We start from the raw sequence: 13,581 nt of genomic DNA on the forward strand, positions 1-13,581 counted from the left end.
CTCAAATTCTTGTGATTTCGTATCCTCAATTACAACACTCAGATTCTTGTGGCATGCAACAACATCTTCATGAATTTCATTCTCCTTAGCCACAACTTGCACTCCTTCACCAGCTACTGATTCTGGTCCTGTATGTTGCTTCTGCTCTGACAAAGCAGCGCCTGCATCCGTAGCATTGCCCACAGATTTCTGCTTCTCATCGAGCAAAGAGACATCTACTTCTACATGCATCTCCATGACTTCAGTCCCTTGATTTTGCCCATTTTTTGCCAAACAAACATCCATAACAATAACTTTAGCTAAAATTGATTTAGTAACCTCAGTTCTAGCACTTGGATTCTTGTGACCGAGAACGCCATCTTCCTGAAACCCGTTTCCCTCAGCTGCAACTGCTCCCCCTTCACCAACTACCAGTTCTGGCGCTATCTGTTGTTTCTCATGTAACACAGTAATGCCTACATTTGAAGCATCGCCCACAGTATCCTGCTTCTCAGCTACAACTACAAGAGAGATGGGTGCATCTATAACTTTAGCTTCTTCAGCTTTCTCAATCTCAAGCGCTGAAATGTGCGCTTCTGCAACTTCAGCTCTTGACTCTAGCCCATTTTCCAGTAAACAAACATTTGGAGCAATGGATTGAGCTACGACCGAAGAGACTGATTCATTCAACAAGCTTCCCTTCCCCTCTTATAAAATTGGTTTTTAAATGGCCAAAAACTGTTTTCGAAGCTAACATTCATTTTAAGACTTCTTAGATATTGTTGTGTTGGTGTCAAAGATGGACATGGTGTCTAATGCTTCAATTTAGCCATACCTGGCATGAAGTCATGTGTACATGTGCGTTGTTATAAATCTTGGGTAGCTAGTGGCAAATAGGTAATTTTATTTTTTTTTGTTGACATTGTTGTAGGAGGCAGCCATGATATAATTGGATATGAGGTTGTTGTAATCCGTCCCCTTGAGAAGACACAGGTACATCTCATTTTCTTGTGTCATTATTAGCAGGCAATAGATCCTCTTTCTTTTTTCTTTTCTTTTCTTTTTTAGTTATCAAAAGTCACACTTGGCTTTGATCCCAAATCACAGATCAGCCTGCTTTTTGGCTTTCATCCCAAAATGGGTTACACATCAAATGGATTGGAATTTGACCATGTTGCTTATAGTGAATGGGCGCCTCCTTTCATTGACTTGTATGGGAAGGAACGCGTTCTTACTAGGGCATTGATTGTCATATGATATGCTATCCAAATCACATGAAATTGTTGAAATGTACTTAATATATTTTTTTATTATTTTGTCTTGCAGGTTATGGACCTAGACAGATGATGGTTGGATGGAGGGATTTCTTTTATATGTATTTAGAATATTTTCAACACATTATTGTAAATATTATATGTTTTTCATTGTAAAGTAATACAATTTATTTAGTATTCATTTTTAATTGTGTTGTGCAACATTTTTTAGGTTTTAAATATTTAAAAACAATATAGCAATTGCTTTATCGGCACTTCTTACACCTTTAGCGGCGTTTGTTGCATACCGGCGTTTGTTACAATTTTATCTGTGTTTATCATAGCTTTTAGTGGCTTTTACAGTTTTTACCTGCGTTTATCACATTTTTACCGGCGTATTTTAGAGTTTTACCGGCGCTTCGTATTGTTTATATCGGCGCTTCGTACAGTTTTCAGCGGCGCTTGTATTGTATCTACCGGCCCTTTTACAGTTTTCACCGGCAATCACAGAAACGCCCATAAAGGATACTAAGCGCCGCTAAACGTTTCATTTAACGGCGGCCATAAAAAATGCCGCTAAACATACAAGGACTCCCCCTTTAGCGGCACGTGTCCAACCACCGCTAATTCTTATGCCGACGGTTTTTAGGGCTTTTAGGGGCGGTTTTAGCCGCCGGTAAAGCCATTTTTCTTGTAGTGGTGAGAGGATCAAGTCCTAGTTGTGGCCAAATCAAGTCTATGGTAAGATGTGTTGATCAAATCGAGTTAGTTTAGGGTGAGTTAAACTCTATTGTTTGGTAAATCTAAATTTTACATTAATTAGGTTTAATTTCGTGTAGGATATCAAAGCCCAAAGCTAAGATCTTAACCATGGATGGTGTGTGGAACTTAGATCTGATTCGTTCGAGTTGGATTTATGCATTGGTACGTTCATGTTACGATCATCAAATTTTAAAGGTGAGGATCACCCTTCAATCTTTTCTACATCTTTATAGTTAGCGTAGCTCGTTTATTTCATCTATTGCCTAATATAACACTTAGTGAAATTGATGATAAATACTAGTTTCTATTTGAGTAATTCTTTATAATGACTGATGATTAGATTTACATTCAAATATGAACATGCGTTAGGTCTCAAATATCACACTTTACATGTGTAATTACTTTTGACAATGTGCATAGCTTGTTTTGTCACTTGCAGTTATTTAATGATGTTTGTGGAAGTCCTTGAACTAGTAGCCTTTCTACCAAATAGATTATATAGAATTTCCTTGTCATGGCCTTGCCATTTTGTGGATCGCTTGTACCTTTATGGCTTTTTGGAGACAATCCCTTTGATTGCACCCTTAAAGAGACTATTTGCCTTATATGGCTTTGATTAACTATTTCTCATCTTGCGGCTTTTATGGATTATTTTCACATAACTCTGCGATGGTAATTTCCATTTGTCAAACTATGATTGGCCACTAGTTGAAGACATTACCATTAAATATCTTGTTTATTAGTCTCATGAGCTAGGGATGGTGGAATGTGACACTATGCCTAAGCTGTCGGCCCATGCTGGGTGACAAACCCCCCATAGTGACCTTTGAGCTTTCTTTAAATGGTTGTTTGTAACTAGAGTAATAATGGTTGGGCTAATCATGCATCTTTATGGCATACGGACTTTACCAGGTGGTCGATAGAAGACGCGGAGTTTTCTTGGTTCAATACGAGCTGTACCGTAGAGTATTATACCTAGTGATCCTAAGTTTTCGTTACGTGCATTCGACTACCATGAGCTGTCCTTTTCACATGGACTTTTCTAAGTGTTTAATCTTCCTTGGATGCATCATAAAATACTCTTCCAGGAAGCTATCTTACCTTGGGTGTCCTCGTTGCACGATCTTTTTTGGGTGGTTAGTTCTTCTTGGGCATACCTTTGAGTACTATTCTGAGTGGCTAGTTCTTCTTGGGTGACCTTTTTGCCAGTTGGATGTGCATCCCTAGGTCTGTGAGCATATACATGCATTCATGCATTTAAAAAATATTATTTTTGAGGAATTTATCTGATGAATGCACATCTGATGAACCTTATCTAATTTCTATGATAATCATTGTGAAATATTTGTTATACATTGTTCCTGATAACTATACTTAATTATCTTGATGATACAATAAATCTCAGAAATTATACCTCACTGGGATAGCCATTGACGCAATCAAACCATACGCAAGTTGCAGGAGACGCAGATGATGTGCATATTGATGTTTATGTGGAATAGGAGGAACCAAATGATCTTGCGACTCTCTATTCCTGATTTTAGTTCTATTTAATTTGTACTGTCACATTTTGTAAAAGTTAAGACATTGGTTTGTATAAGTTTACAGGCAACAACTCGAATATTTGATTTTGTATATTTGGACTTCCTCTTATACTTGATTCACTTATATTCCGCTAGTTTATTAACTTTAATAATAAAAGTAAAACAAATGTGCTTGATATTTGAACCACCGTTAAAGGTTAATGCTCGGGTTTTTAGAAAACGAGTAGTGTACTTGGGTTCCGGGAACCGGGGTGTTACACCCATGCACTAGTACCTTGTGGTGAGGTACTCATGTATACGTTAGCTGGTAACACAACTGCTCCAGTTGTACCTCTGACATATATCTGCGCATACAATTGTACTTATAGGCCGTACACAGAAAATTTCAAAGGATCAAAAGAGTTCTAGGTTCTTTCACCTAAGGGACAAGATTGCCCTACTTGTTAATTTTATGATCTTTCACCCAATGGACATGATTGCCCTACTTGCTGGCATTAGGATTTTTCATCCAATGGACATGATTGCCCTACTTGTTGATACCATATACTTTTTTCTTTCTTTTCTTTTCTTTTTTCCCCACAATTTCATAATAAATAAAGATGCGCGTTTGTCATGAATGATTCAAAAATCAATAATGAAACGATATAATAAATCAGATTTTATTACAATAATGCAAGTTTTATACAAAATTTGCAGGAATCCAATATTGTTAAAATTTTAGTCCTTAAAATTATCTGAAAAGCTAGGCTATTTACTGTAACAGATTGTAAATTGAGATTTCATGAAGGATACAGGCTGTATTTTGTAACATTATGGAAATTTATCGCAAACCCCCATTGACTTTGCTGGAAATTTGTATAAAGCATTACTATAATAAATTTTAATTTAAGCTCTGAATTTTTTATTTTCTTTTATATATTTATATATTGATAGAATTAAATATTTTCTAGATTCTAAAATTATAATATAAAAATTCTAACTTAAATAATTAATTAACCATATATGCTAAAGTTTACATTAATCGATAAACACCAAAATCTATAATTTCCAACAATTCAATAAATCATCTTAAATTTTGTTTAATTAATTTTAAATATCTTCAGTTCTTATTATTTAAAATAAATTCGCATTCTAATTGAGCATAATTACTATTAATCTTATAAATACTAACTACAAATTTAATTAAATATAAACTTATAATTTAATTAAACATATTAAAATAATTCTTAATTTAAGTTAATTAATCAGCTAATCTAAAGTCTCGGATCTATATTGTATATATGTTAAACTTATTAAATTAATTACTCCGAGATTTTAAACAATACATCAAATTAAAATTTTAAAATTTTCAAGAGGATTTATAGTACTAATTTAATTTACATACATCAAATTTTTTTAACAATTTGTACTTAAGTTAATTAATTTATAACATTAAGTTTTTTCTCTAGAAATTTTTGGATTAATTCGAAGCTAAATAAAAAGAAATTTTAATTAATTAACAAATCCATAAATTTAAGGGGAGTTTCATACTATTTATGGTAAAGCATTTCAATTGAAAAGAGTTTATAATTTTCTTCAACTAGACCATAAATTTACATAAGAAATTTCAGCAATAATTCAAAATCAATCAATAATTCTAAGGAATTTGTTATTTTAAATTAATTATATATTAAATTTTCACAACAAAAAATTTAAATACATAAAAACACTTAGATAATTTCATATATAAGCTAGAATCACCCACCTGGTTAGCTAGTGTAACATCTTGGAAAAATCCGTACAAGGACCTGAGTACCACCTAAGGACCGTGTCCTGTTGTAACTTAGACGGAAATTAATTAAGTACTAAACTAAATAATCAGTCGATTTAGCTTGGGCCACCATTTTCACAAATGAGAAGGCATAAAACCATTAATACCACTAACTCAACGTCACTTAAAGACTTAGGAGAAATCTCAAGAGTCTGTCGCTCTCGAGAGTGCATTGAAACCCCGTATCGGACCTAGACCACACGTCGAGAGTCCGATGACCGCGAAACTATAGGATTATATCCGTCTTACTGGGCTTGACAACCATTGTGGGAATAGAGCCCAGATGGTGTCTAGAAATGCACAACTTGAACCCTGAGTGAAGTGTGTGAAAAATGTGAATATCTTTAGAAAATGAAATGAAACTTAAGTGAAGTGAGCCATTCACTCTCACGCAAAATTGAGGATTTCAGACCGTCAGTTTCTGAACAAACTTCATCCATGGGAAAATGAAATTTTCCTACACGTATTCGTATAATTGTGACCCCGATCGAGTAAGTATGACCGTTGATCTGACACGGGTCCTCCATGGTCGATTGATTTATCCAATCGCACTGAAATCATATCCTGGCATGGATCCATTATTAAAGAACTTACTCTATGACGTAGGTGAGTAGTGGGCCTCCCTATGAGCCCTGTTTGTTAAAAACAGTCGCCTAAAGGATATAAACCATGTATATAGTGGCCCTGGGACCATTTGCATCACTTCTGGGCTTATAAATAGCCCCTATATCACCCCACCTCTCTCATATACGAATTTCTCCAAAATCCTAAGGGACAGAGAGAAAAGAAGAGAAAAGGGGAAAGAGAGAAGAAGGATCTTAAGGGATTGTTGCAGGAATCCTCTCCCACGACTCCACGCACCGAGTCACCCCCCATTACGCTACACAACCTATTTCGGCTATGATTTTGGGTAAGAAAACCTAACCCTAATATCATTGTAGAGATCTAGATTGATTAATCAGCAAACTAGCTAACCTATTTCGTTATTTAGCTGTCCAACGTTCCGTTTTCAGGAATGTAGAATTCGAACCTAGTTCGAATCGAATATTCTGACGAAAGGTGTAAACTATAAACACTTAGGTTATGGTTATCAATGCTTTCAATGTCAGCTAATGATTTATGCCTGGCTTAATTACTACCATATTGTCATAGATACGCTGTTTTCGATATACTATACATATATGAACTATGTTGAATAAAGATGCATCCCATGTGTTTGTTGAAATGTTTGAATGAACATGTAAACATGATTTGTGCTTGCCATAACTACTGATCTAGGATTCATCATTGTAATATGTATGCTGACTTCCCTATGTAAGAGATTACTAAAATATATGGTGTAACTAACCTAGTCTATATATTTGGTGAAGTGTAGCCTAAGTGTTTGTTAAATTGTCTGAATGAGAAATTATTGATGATTTGTATTTATTAAGAGTTTTAAGATAGGATTCTTAATTACCTTATTCATATGTATAGTTTCTTTCATGTAATCCTATTTGCCTTTACGCAATTTACGGATAAAATGCAAGTGTTAGGTAATATGTTCAATGTGTTTAATGAAATGCTCAAATGAGGAATTTACTTGGATTATTTGCTAAATGCTGAAATGATTATCACATGTGTGTACCTATTGCATCTAGGTAAGATTGGGGCTACAATGTAGTCCAGGCAATTGGTAACAGTCCCCGTTCGGGTGACCGAATTAGTCTCGCCACATTGGATATATTCGATGAATCCATGTCGCACAACGACTGTCGACAGTGGTAAGGCCACGAGGGGTGCTTATGCACTCCATGTCAATTAAGTCAGCATGTGATCATACCAATCGAACTTGTCTAATAAACTGATTGGCCTATTGTGTGTTTACCATGTATGGACACCACTGCTTAAATCTAAGGTACCCCTCACCAATGTAAAGACCCACTTTAACCATGATACCACGATTCGTTAAGACTCATGAGATGGGCATGGTGGTATGGGACACTGTGTTCGAGCTATTGGCTTACGCTGGGGTGACGAGCCTCCCCGTAGTGACCAGTGAACAACCAAGACTCGTGAACCGGGCATGGTGGTATGGGATACCATGTTCGTGCTGTCAGCTTACGCTGAGGTGACGAGCCTCCCGTAGTGACCGCAAGTATAAACTTTAAAATTTTCCTATCGACTGTTTTTCATTGGGAGTGATGCCTTACAAATTACCTATCGTATGTGTTTCACCAGGAGTGACGAATCTATATGGATCATTTGCTTCAGGTCAATGATATAAAGGGAGGTACCTTAGCTTCCCAAATCTGATGTATGAATAAGCTTAATTAAGTACTCAGTTAATACGACCATGCAACGCATTGCATTAATTAGGATGTGTTTTTTAGGCAATGAAGTTACATGGGAGGCAATGCTGTCATATGTGAAATAGGTTGTCGGAGTCACTTTTGAGGGAGCTTTGATGCGAGGGCATACATCATTACTTGAACTTCATTCCTGCATTAACAAGAGTAGTTAGGAAGTGATTGTTATGTTGCTTTATCATTACTGCTTGATTGACTTGATAACATATTAACATTTGCCTTATAGTACCACTGAGTTGATCACTCACTCCCACCCTAGGATAGTGTTTTAAAACACCAACCAGACTCTGGTTTAGATGCAGGTATTGATGAAGTCTATGCAAGGAAGCAGGACTTTATAGATGAAGAGGAGTTCTCCTACTTTCAGCTCTCAGACGGGTCTATGTAGACTTCGTGCTGATACACAGGGAACACGAGGACTTTTAGCTTAGATGGACATCTTACATTTCCACATATTGTATATTTTGAAACAATACATGTATATATTCAGCCCGGTTACATACTCATACTCTAGAGGTCGAAACACTTACATACTTAAATACATATACTTCAAACTTTCGCTTGCTTAATTTAATTATATCTAGAGTATAATATGCTGTCTTTGTATAATCTTACTTATGTTTCACTCATTAATATGGACGAGATCTGAACATCATTATCCATATTGTATAAGTGATGTGTTGGATTTCGGGAGTAGAGCTTTGCTCGACCCTCGAAATTTAGGGCGTTGCAGCTAGATTGATCTGAAAACGACTCATAATTAACTTGGATTCAATGCTAAAAATGTCTCCTTGCATTATCATCATCACCATCATCATCATCATCTCTCTCTCTCTCTCTCTCTCTCTCTCTCTCTCTCTCATGCCTCAAACTCGGAAACCAAGCTAAAAAAATTTCAATCGTTGAATCCTACGCCGACAGCCTCTTTAGTACCCCATTCTCGGCTCCCGACACCTATATACCAGGTTCCGATCCTGGGATACCACAAGGAGGATTTCCAGTATGAATTTATTCCATAACAAGCATAACCATAAGCATAACCCACAAACAATAACGACAACACCATCACAAAATTCACTATGATAAAAAACATTAGAGTACACTGCACATAAAGGAAAAAATACAATGATAATATCAAAACTCCAAAAGCTCGGTTGCACGCTCCTGCTCCTGCTTAGCTACAGCCCTAGCATCACCTACACGCATCTATCGTGCATAAGCTTATAAAAAGCTTATAGGGTGGTGAAAGTATGTGTGCAAGGTAGCAATGCAGGCATGTAATATCAAAGTAATGCAGAAACATGTTGATAAGTCCATGAATGCTAATAGTCATTCCAAGGCTATGCGATGGAAGGCATGAATGCTATCGGTCACACCAAGGCCAAACGATGTAAGGCCTACATAGCGAATGTCATGTGTAAGATGCAACTCAAGTATATCAATCCATCTCATCTCTAGAGCATCATATATCAGTACATCTCTCTAGATAATCACTGTGGTTTAATACACTATATACCACATTGCCACCCTATACTGGACGCACAACCATGCAAGAGGAAGAGACCTCACTATCCTCCTGGCCAATAGTCAACTAATATCTATTTGGCACGTTGATACCAGACCCATTTACAAGCCGGTCATACTCAACCTAGCAATTGCCTCCTACCATCGAGCGAGTAAAGCCACACCACATTCCAACTGACCACGACATAGTGGGAGACACAGCCTTCTGGTATTCGGCCCTCATGCACTCATACATCTACTCGGTTTAGGCATTGGAGCATCCTGCATGGTACCATAAGGGTTTGGGGACTTTCACCCCAGGACATCCTTCGCGTCCCCGTGCTTAACAAGAATTTTCGGTATCCAATCCTGTCATCCACGTTATATCTACGAAGGCTATAACCCTGATGTCCTAGGGCGTATAATAATCATATTAACACAATGCAAGATCCATGAGTCAGGCAGTCCAATCATACATCAATCCTGTGCATACCATGCGCTCATGTGGGGCAACTCTGCCTATCAGGGAATCCAGTAAACAACCTGCCCAATGGCATATGTAATGGTCAACCACATCTCAAAACAAGCATGTAGATGATGCGTATGGCCATGTATCATGATGTTATGCCATCATATGCTCATATTCGACATCGATAATCGGCTTATATACAAGGTGGGGTCTATAGAAGGACAACTGATCTAAACAATAACATAAAGATCGGTCCTCAACTGTAGATATACCAAATACGATAGCATAGATCCCTCCGTCTACGGTGGTGATGAACTCTCCTCATATCAAGGTTGGGCCTAAATGGCCTACCAATAATCCTAAGGATTTTGAATGGGCTTCCTTCACCATACTATTATATGGCCCACTAGATGCCCTAGGGGGCCCAAATAAGTCCTAAATGGACTCCAAGATTAAAAAGAAATAACCCTAGAAGCAACCAATGGGGGCCCAACATCTTGGGTTAGCCCAATATGAATAGATGGGTCATGCACATATCAATGGGGCGCAGTGATTTGGGTCAACCCACTAAAAAAGGATGAGAATGTGCCTAATAATAGCCTAAGGGAAGGTCATAATGTGGTCATTTAACCATCATTGCCCATCGATGTGGACATTTAACCGACATTGCTCCCAAGGAGTGGCCCACATAGAGCCTAACATATAGTGGGTCTATGGCCTCATACAAGGGCCTCATACACAACATAATGGGCCTCACTCAAGGGCCTAATATACTTCACAATGGGCCTCATAAATGGGCCTATCATATATCACAATGGGCCTCACTCATGGGCCACATATACATCACATTGGGCCTCACTAGATGCCCCACAAATACATCACATTGGGCTTCGTTCAAAGGCCTCATATACATCATAATGGGCCTCATCATATGGGCTTCTCAAACATTACAATGGGCCACACATATGGGCCACACAAATATCATATTAGGCAACACATATGGGCCACACAAACGTCATATTGGGCCCTACAAATGGGCAGCATATACATCACAACCGGCCTTATGGGGCAGCCCATAATCTAGCAAAATAGAAGGGCCACATGTACAACATATACCTCAAGGTGAGTTTATAAGATTGGCCTTAAATACATCACATGTAGGGTCCACGGGCTGGACAACGCTGACAAAACACTTATATCATGTGGGGGCCACGTGGATGGACGATGTGAATATACAAAACATCACAAGGTGGGCCCCACCCTCATACGTGCAGCACGTGTGGGGTGGGCCCAAGTCCAGAAATCAAATGGACAGCGTGGCTGCAAAGCACATACATCATGGTGCGCCCCATGCAACACTGTCCAGATCTAGACGGCGTGGGTACAGAATACATACATAAAGGTGGGCCCCATCCGTCAAGCGAACGGACGGCGTGGATGAGACCCATACATCACGGTGGATCCAACAAGATGGACGGACGGACGGCTAGATGTGGAATACATGCATCCAAGGTAGGCCCCACCCCACACGTCCCACACGTATAAGGTGGGGCCCATCATCCAGCAAATGGACGGGTGGAGTGGATATATACATGCATCAATGTGGACCCCTCAAGCACCGTCCTGAGATGGACGGTGGGAATACATCACATACCTCATGGTGGGCCCCACCCCACACGTGCAGCATGTGTGGGTGGGCCCCACGTCTTGCAAAAAGGATAGGCAGCATGGATAAAACAGATACATCATGGTGCGTCCCACCGTCTAGCAGCTGGATAGTGAGGATGCACCCCACAACATGGTGGGGTCCACACGTCCCACATGGACAGACGATTGGGATATGACATATGCCTCATGATCAGGCCCCTAGAACTTGCTGACGTCAACATAGCAGCTATGCTGCTGGACTATCGGGCTGCTGGCCCAGCGTCCAGCAGATGGACGGTTAGAATATAACACATGCATTAAGGTGGGTCCACATGTGTGGGACCCACGCCAGCTATGGAATGAAGTTGATATCTATGTTTTCTCTTCATATGGACCTGTCCAGACGGATAGGCTAGCAGGCCTGCTGCTGGACGATCCAGCAAGGTGGGTCCAACACATGGACGGCATGGATATAATGTATGCATCATCAGGTGGGCCATCATACATCATCACCATAAAAAAATGAAATGAGGAGGGAGGGAGAGAGAGAGAGAGAGAGAGAGAGAGAGAGAGAGAGAGAGAGACAACGGCGTGATGGAGGGACCCCGCCATTATGGGCCCCTTTAGGATCTACAACATACATCAAGATGGGTCCTATGTAATGAAAATTAAAGATCAAAGAAAGAAATGAAGGATCTAATCCTAGACAAGCACCCACCTTAGATCTCAAGCTTCTTCTTCTATCAATGGGGTCCTATGCTCTAAGGGAACAAGATTCAATGGTTGAGATGAAGTCTTGATGGTTGGATTAGGGGAAATAAGCTTGGGATGTGGCTGGATTTTTAGGAATCCATGGCTTCTCTCTTGCTAAGGGATATGAGAAATGAGGGAGAAAGGGAGGGGGAGAGAGAAAGAGATGAAGGCTTGAAATAATTGCTATGTAAGGTAATTATGAGTTTGGGGAAGAGAAAAGCATGATTACAAGCAAGCATGGGGCTAGGGTGATGTCACCCCTAGGGTGACATCATCCTAATGATGAATTTCCTAGGGAAATGTGCAATCTGGAGATGTGGGTCCCACAACGCGTTGGCCCTATCTTATGATCTAAGCGTCTCATTGAGACACGAGACGCGGCGTCAGAACTGCAGTGATGGTGCGGTCGTAATGGCACAGGTCTCGAGTTAAGTCAACTCAAGTTTACAGGATATGACACAAGGTCGCGCGCAAATGCAATATATAAGTCACGGGTCGCGGGAATTCGATCGAAAGGACCGCGGGATCCTAAGGAACGGAATGGTCACTGGGACATGGACTTGACAGCTCTCCCCTCCTAATAAAAATTTCATCCTTGAAATTTACTATCATGCAAGATAAAGTTAGGGAAGAAGAGGAATCATCATCGCATACTTATACATAACAATCAATGCAATACAAGGCATAATACAAGCACAATCAATCTATAAAAAAAATGGGGATAGTGCTCTCTAATCTCAGCCTTGCGCTCCCAAAATGCCTCCTTAATAGAATGATGACCCCACTGAACCTTCACCAAAGGAATGACCTTGGTTCGGAGGACCTGCTCATTCCGATCAAGGAGGCAAACTGACTGCTCAATGTAGGAAGCATCCACATGGACCTCAAGAGGTTGCCAATTAACCACTGGAACGGTGCCTAATCCACACTTTCGCAACATCAAAAGATGGAAAACATTGTGGATGTCAGATAACTAACAAGGAAAGGCAAGCCTATAGGCCATGGCGCCAACACGCCTACTGATCTCGAAAGGTTCAATAAATCTCTGGACAAGCTTTACCTTCGCTCCAAATCGAACCACACCCTTCATGGGCGAGACCTTGAGATATACTGTCCCCAACAGCGAACTCTAAAGGACGGCGCCGATGATTAGCAAAACTCTTCTGTTGGCTCTGAGTTGTGCGTATCCTCTGCCTGATGATTTCGATAACCTCTGATGTTTGCTGCACAAGCTCGGGGCCTAGGAGACGGTGCTCTCCAACCTCAGCCCAATAATTAGGGGATCAACGCGGCCTGCCATACAAGGCCTCGAAGGGAGCCATACCAATAGTCACTTGATTGCTATTATTATACACGAACTCAGTCAGGCGCAAATGCTCATCCCAAGTACCCGATAAGTCGATCACGTAAGCACGAAGCATATCCTCAAGAATCTAATTTACCCTCTCGGTATGTCCATCGATCTGTGGATGATACGCGGTGCTGAACTGTAAGTAGACCCCATAGCCTTTTG

Source organism: Magnolia sinica, chromosome 18 (assembly GCF_029962835.1).
Source record: "Magnolia sinica isolate HGM2019 chromosome 18, MsV1, whole genome shotgun sequence".
In the NCBI taxonomy this organism is placed as follows: Eukaryota; Viridiplantae; Streptophyta; class Magnoliopsida; order Magnoliales; family Magnoliaceae; genus Magnolia; species Magnolia sinica.